The following is a 6209-nucleotide window of genomic DNA, read 5'->3' on the forward strand; positions in this document are numbered from 1 at the left end:
TGGCCCTCTATTACATCGCGTATTCGCCATTTTGTCAAAATCATAATTAGTCATTTTTCTGACAGAGGGTCTGTACTCTTGCGAGCATTGGCCCTCCCTCATGTTCAAAGCGTCAAACGCTGGTGAAACGTAATTATTTTGACAACTGTTGTTTCGTGCGTCGGCCATGTTTATTCTTTCCCTTTCTTGTGTAACTTTGGCTAACGCTGTCCGACAATCGCTCAAAAGAGCTTTGAGTTCTTCGTTTTGTTGTTTCAAATTGAACTCGTCAGCATTATCCGGCGCTAAATAGTGATCGGCCTGGTTGTGGCCGGGTGCTGGATACATAGATCCACAGTCACTTCCCATTGGCATGGATGGTAACCCGCCTTCTGGGAAATAGTTTCTGCGCATCTCTCGTTTTTTTTCTGTCATCGTCTTCGTTATAAATTCATTTGTGTCTCGAAAGGTTGGAGTAGTCGGGCGGTTAAGGACGCCACTATAACTCTCTGCTGTTGTTTCTCTGTTTTCACCTTGTTGTTCCTTTTGTTGGTCTGGTAATTCATTCACAATGGCAGCATCCAAAGGTAGCAAGAAAGCAGTAAAGAACGTCCCAGCTGACGGTAAGAAGAAGCGCAGGGCTCGTCGCAAGGAAAGCTTCAGCATCTACGTGTACAAAGCAAGTACACCCCGATACTGGAATTTCGAGCAAGGCCATGAGCATCATGAACTCTTTCGTCAACGACATCTTCGAGCGCATTGCCGCTGAAGCTTCACGTTTGGCTCACTACAACAAGCGTTCAACCATCAGCAGTCGCGAGATTCAAACTGCTGTTCGTCTGTTGTTGCCCGGTTAGTTGGCTAAACACGCCGTATCTGAAGGTACCAAAGCAGTCACCAAGTACACCAGCGTGAAGTAATCCAGAAGAAAGGAAAAAGACATTAACAATTGACAATTAAACGCACGCGAATAACGCGCAATAGGGACCAATTTTTTGTTTTTTTTGGTTAACTCTTTATTCTTTATAGCACTACGTTTTATGGAACTTTTTAGATAAATTTTTCTGAAGTTTAATAGACAATTTAAAAAGTAAATTTTGTTAGTATTAATCATTTCACTTTAATGTATTAGTGCTTAAACTTTTAGATAAATTTTTCTGGAGCTATAGACAATTTAAAAAGTAAATTTTGTTAGTATTAATCATTTCACTTTAATGTATTAGTGCTTAAACTTTTAGATAAATTTTTCTGGAGTTATAGACAATTTAAAAAAGTAAATGTTGTTAGTATTAATCACTTCACTTTAATGTATTAGTGCTTTAACTTTTTAGATAAAATTTTCTAATGTCTTATAAACAACTAAAAATAAATAAATGTTGTTAGCACTAATCACTTCACTCTAAAGTATAGTGCCTTTAACAAGTTTGATTTTTTTCAAAAAAAAAAACGTGCGTTTCCTTGTTAATTGTCGTACTGTCCATGTTTTAAGAGATACAATTTCTAAAATTTAACATCTAGATGCTTTTTTCAAAGTAATTCTACTTGTGTACACTATATCAGTATTCAAGTTCTTTACAGATTAAGATTTTCGAAATAATCGATGATATCTGTTATTGTAAATTGTACCACTCATGTGTGTTTTAGAATTTTGTTATTAGATATTAAAAACTTGATTTAAGGGTTTCTTAAAAAGTTTAGAACGTTTTTCAGATGATGTTGTCTAGCTGTTATGTTTTTGTTAAATTCTGCAAACTTTACCTTAGTTTAAATTTAAAGATTCTTTAATACCAACCATTGATGTAAGTTGACGCTATTTTTACGTTAAACTCTACCCATTTCCAAATCGTTACCATTACAATGGTTTGTAAACTATTTTCTGTATTTGTGAATTTGTTTGTGAATTTGTAAATTAGTGGGTTATAATACCTTTGCATGCTTAGTTTTTCTCTTTTCACTTTTTTGCGTTAGTATTATCAAAGCTCAGGGGTAATTGACCACACAAATCCACGGCATTTCAGAAAGGAGGGCCCTGTCCTGTTATTTCTTTTAAAAAAAATAAAAAAATTAAAATTTAGGGGATAGCAGGTGGCGGTGTAAGCATTGCGCCTGCTTCGCACTGCTTTTGTGAAGAGAAGAGAAATCTTTTTTCTTCGAAAAGCAGACTGCATAAAAATAGACGTCGCAAGAAGGGCGTAGGCTTTTATAATCACAATTGGCGAAGAGACATTCTTATTTCGCAGTCAGCGAAGGCTTTTGATAATAACACTCAACGAAGAGACATTTTACTTACACAAATAAGCGTAGGCATTTTACGTTTACAGCCAACGAAGGTTTTTCGTATTAGGCATTTGTTATCACTTAGAGAGGGCTTTGTTTGATTACACATTAAGCGTAGAGGCTTATTTTTCACGTAGCCAGTCCGCAAAAACGTTTGATCGAGAGATTGAGTTTCAACCCGAAACGAATACCGGCGTTAGAAACCAGCTCGAGACGTCTTGTAGTAGTCAGCCCAGTGATTTGTTGTGGTAACTTAGTTCCTGAGCTTTTGTCCTGCACGAGTGTGAGTGTCTTTTTTTTTGTATCGTAATAATAGTTTAGGTGTAAAATAAACTTTGTGTTAACAATTCTCTATCTAATAGTTTAATTTAACTAACTAAGTTTATAATTATCTAAGTTAGAATATAGTAAGTTAACGGTCGATTACGAAAGTAGCATTTGTTAAGTATTTACTAATTTTTAATTGACTACGGTAAGTGGTCAATATTATACTAAGTCGAGCCTCATTTAACCATACCTCGTATCCAGTTCGCATTACTGAGCTCATTCTCGGTTAAGTGCGGTGAAAAATCAACAGATCGCATTACTGAGTCCCAACTTGGTTAATTGCGTAAGAATTCGTACCAATTCGCATTACTGAGCGTTGACTCGGTTAATTGCGGAGAATTCTTATCTGTTTGCATTTCTGAGTTCTATCTCGGTTAATTGCAATTGATTTCTTCACGAAAACTCTCCGGTTGGTTATTTCCTTGAAGAATGAGTTCCAAAAATAAGAATCCCAAGGCCATGTCAACAACCCACATCACTGGCATGGTCAAGAAGCACACAAAGCGTGCACACTCGGCCGATAAAGCGTCAAGCTTTAAGAGGCGAGACCAACAAAGTAACTCCGAGCTGTTAGCAGATTCTCATGTTCCAACATCAATATCTAATACTGCTCAAACTGCAACTACAAACCAGGAAACATTCAAAGCAGAACCTAACAATATACAAAATACCCAAACAAACAAAGATGAAAACAGAGAATCAACAGCAGAGGGTTATAATGGTCTTTGAAAACGTTACACGCGTCTTTCCCAAGGTCTGTAGTTTTGCAATTCAGTCTTTGATTTTTATTTTTGACGTATTTTATTCAAAAATGACGTCACAAAAAGTCATTTTTTACCTTAAAAACCTTGTTACAGCTAAATATCTTATAAAGAGTCAAAAATGGTCTTTAAAAAAGGTATGAGCGTCTTCCCCAAGGCAATTCAGTCTTTGACTTTTAATATTTTATAAAAAATGACGTCACAATAAAAGTTCAATTTTCAACTTAAAATCCTTGTATCGGCTAATTTTCCTACAAATAGTCAAAAATTGTCTTTAAAAATAGTATAAGAGTCTTTTCCAAGGTCTGTAGTTTTGGAATTCATTCTTTGATTTTGAATTTTTGACAATTTTTTTTTAAATGACGTCACAAAAAAAAAGTCATTTCATCATCCAGTTTATTGAAAACGAATTGTAAATCTAAAAACATTTTAAACTTATGTGTTGTGAAATAAAAAACTGTAGATTTTTCGAAACTATCTTTTGACTTTTTTATTTAAAGTAAACTTATAGTTTTTTATTTTTATTTCATTTATAACTAAATACCACTAGTTTTAAGTTAAACTTGTTTTCAGCTATCTTTTGTTTTAACTTAGAAAATAGTTTGTTCTTATCATAGTTTATATTTAGTTTAAAGTCGTATATAACTAAATTTTTATTTTGCTGAAATTAAGTGTTATAATTCAGTTAATTTTATTTTAGTCATACAGTAATTTTAGTTTAATCTATACTTTTACAACTGTTTTCGTTGACTTTATTAAATCTTAGTTACGCCATGAAGTCCACCATGAAAAATTGACACTGTGCAAAAGTGATGACTCCTGCAACGGTGACACTTGAATGAAAGTGACGTTGAACAAATGTAACGACTTGTGCAAAAGTGACTCAGTGCAAAAGAGACCCGTCCTCAGAAAATTAATGCTTAAGACAGCTTTAAACCTATACGTAAATTTTTTGCAACTTTATACCAAATTCTTAATAATAATTTCACCAAAAATTAACCTAATTTGATGAAAAATTACGACAAAAGTAACTTCTATGGCTATATAACCTTTTATCAATCTATGGTTTGCCCTATGGCTAAGGTAAATTTACCCTATGGCTAAGGTAAAAAATCATTAAAAATCACCTTTTATATTTGCTTAAAACAGCTAAAAAGGTTTAACTTTTAACCTATAAATTAAAACTTACCTAAAACAAAAAGGCCCAAAAGAACGTAAACTAAGTAGCTTTTGTATTAAAATTTATGTAATTAACAAGATATTTTTTTCATTTATTTGAAATCTGATTATATAAAAAATCAAAGACTTAAATAACTTTATCATTAAAAATTAATTTAATCAATAAAATATGCTTTTATAAAATTTAATGTTAATAAGTTATTCGAAAGTTCGCCAATACAAAAAAAAAAATTACAAAAAATGCATTTATTTATTTTATCACTTTAAAAAGTTTTAGATGTTTATTTAATAATTTACATTTTGTACTTTGTATAAATTTTATGTTTACAAAAACAAGGTTTAGAAAACTAGCAGTAGTCTTAACATTTATTGTAGCATAGAAAAAAACTAACTTGTAAAATTGTTTAATTTTTCTTTAAGCGTGACATATTTTTGTAGAAAAATCTGCCATAAGGTTATACTACAGCGGTGCACTAACTAGTTGCGTACTTTTTGAGTTTAAATTCTTATGAAGTTAATTTTTTTTTCCTTATGGAGTTTTTCTTCAACATCGGTATATTGGGTAATTTTCCTAACTTGTCACTAATTGGTATACAAAATTTCATTTAACTTTTTGAATACTAGATGAACATAGTTGAAAAAAGACAAATTAAGCAGAAAAAATAAATCATAAAGGATGAAGATATTCAATTCTTTTTTTTACTTCTTTTCTTTTGGTGGCACGCATGCGCCAGTGTCCCTCCCCACGCTACGTCCCTGATAGCTACCCATCTAAATTGATGGAATAAAAATATAGCGTTAGAAAACCGGTAAGACTGGGAATTATAGAAATGAAATTCAAGGAAAGATTTTAAATAGTAAAAAAAAACTCTATATAAGATCAAAAGAAGCACATAACCTTAAAGCAAAAAAAAAGAACTGATGTATTACGATGATGAAAATTTTATCTGTTAATTAGTTATAGAGGTATAAAAACACATGAATAATCAAGTTAATTTTTGCATAATTCAAACTAATTTCAAGAATGCTTCCTCTTTGATTAATATATTAAGGCAACTTTGCAAAACTTCTAATATTGTCTCTCAGTAATTACTCTACACTCTAAAGAATTTCATCTTTTAATACTTTATTAATTTTTTACTTTGTCTTAATTTGTGTCTCTGACAAAGACATGATTAAACATCTAAGAGTTTCAGTTTTTAGACTTCTGTTTGTTTAAAGCTAATTGCAGTTTTTAAGCAAAATACTAAGCTGTTGATGCTTTTCATATTTAATAACTTTAAATTAAAAAACCGTTAAAATTACTGTTATAAATATTTTTTATTATTGAAATCAGACTAAAATATAGCAGTGTCTTGGTTGTATTACTATATAGTGAAAATTTAAAACAAAACATTAAGGAGTAATAAATATTTTACAAATAGTTACTTTATTTTGTAGATTTTTTTTTTATTCACTGTTTAAAAACATAGTTTTATCAACCTTAACACTTAATTATAATTGGTCGACTTAATTTCTAAAACTTGAGTAATTAGTTTTTTTAATTATATGATAAATAAAACTTGATAAATAACACTTATTTTGATAAAATTACAATCCAATGCCTAACTCGCAGTCCTAAACTTAAAAACTATACTATAAATATACTTTGTTTTTATTTTAAAAATTTGTTTAAAATAATCTTAA

General features: G+C 31.1%; 1 pseudogene; it reads left to right on the forward strand.

Moving 5' to 3' along the window:
• Positions 1–550: 550 nt before the first annotated feature.
• LOC145828553 (histone H2B 1-like) lies at positions 551–899 on the forward strand (annotated as a pseudogene).
• The last annotated feature ends 5310 nt before the right edge of the window (positions 900–6209 follow it).

Source organism: Thalia democratica, chromosome 2 (genome assembly GCF_965202585.1).
Source record: "Thalia democratica chromosome 2, ktThaDemo2.hap1.1, whole genome shotgun sequence".
Taxonomy (NCBI): domain Eukaryota; kingdom Metazoa; phylum Chordata; class Thaliacea; order Salpida; family Salpidae; genus Thalia; species Thalia democratica.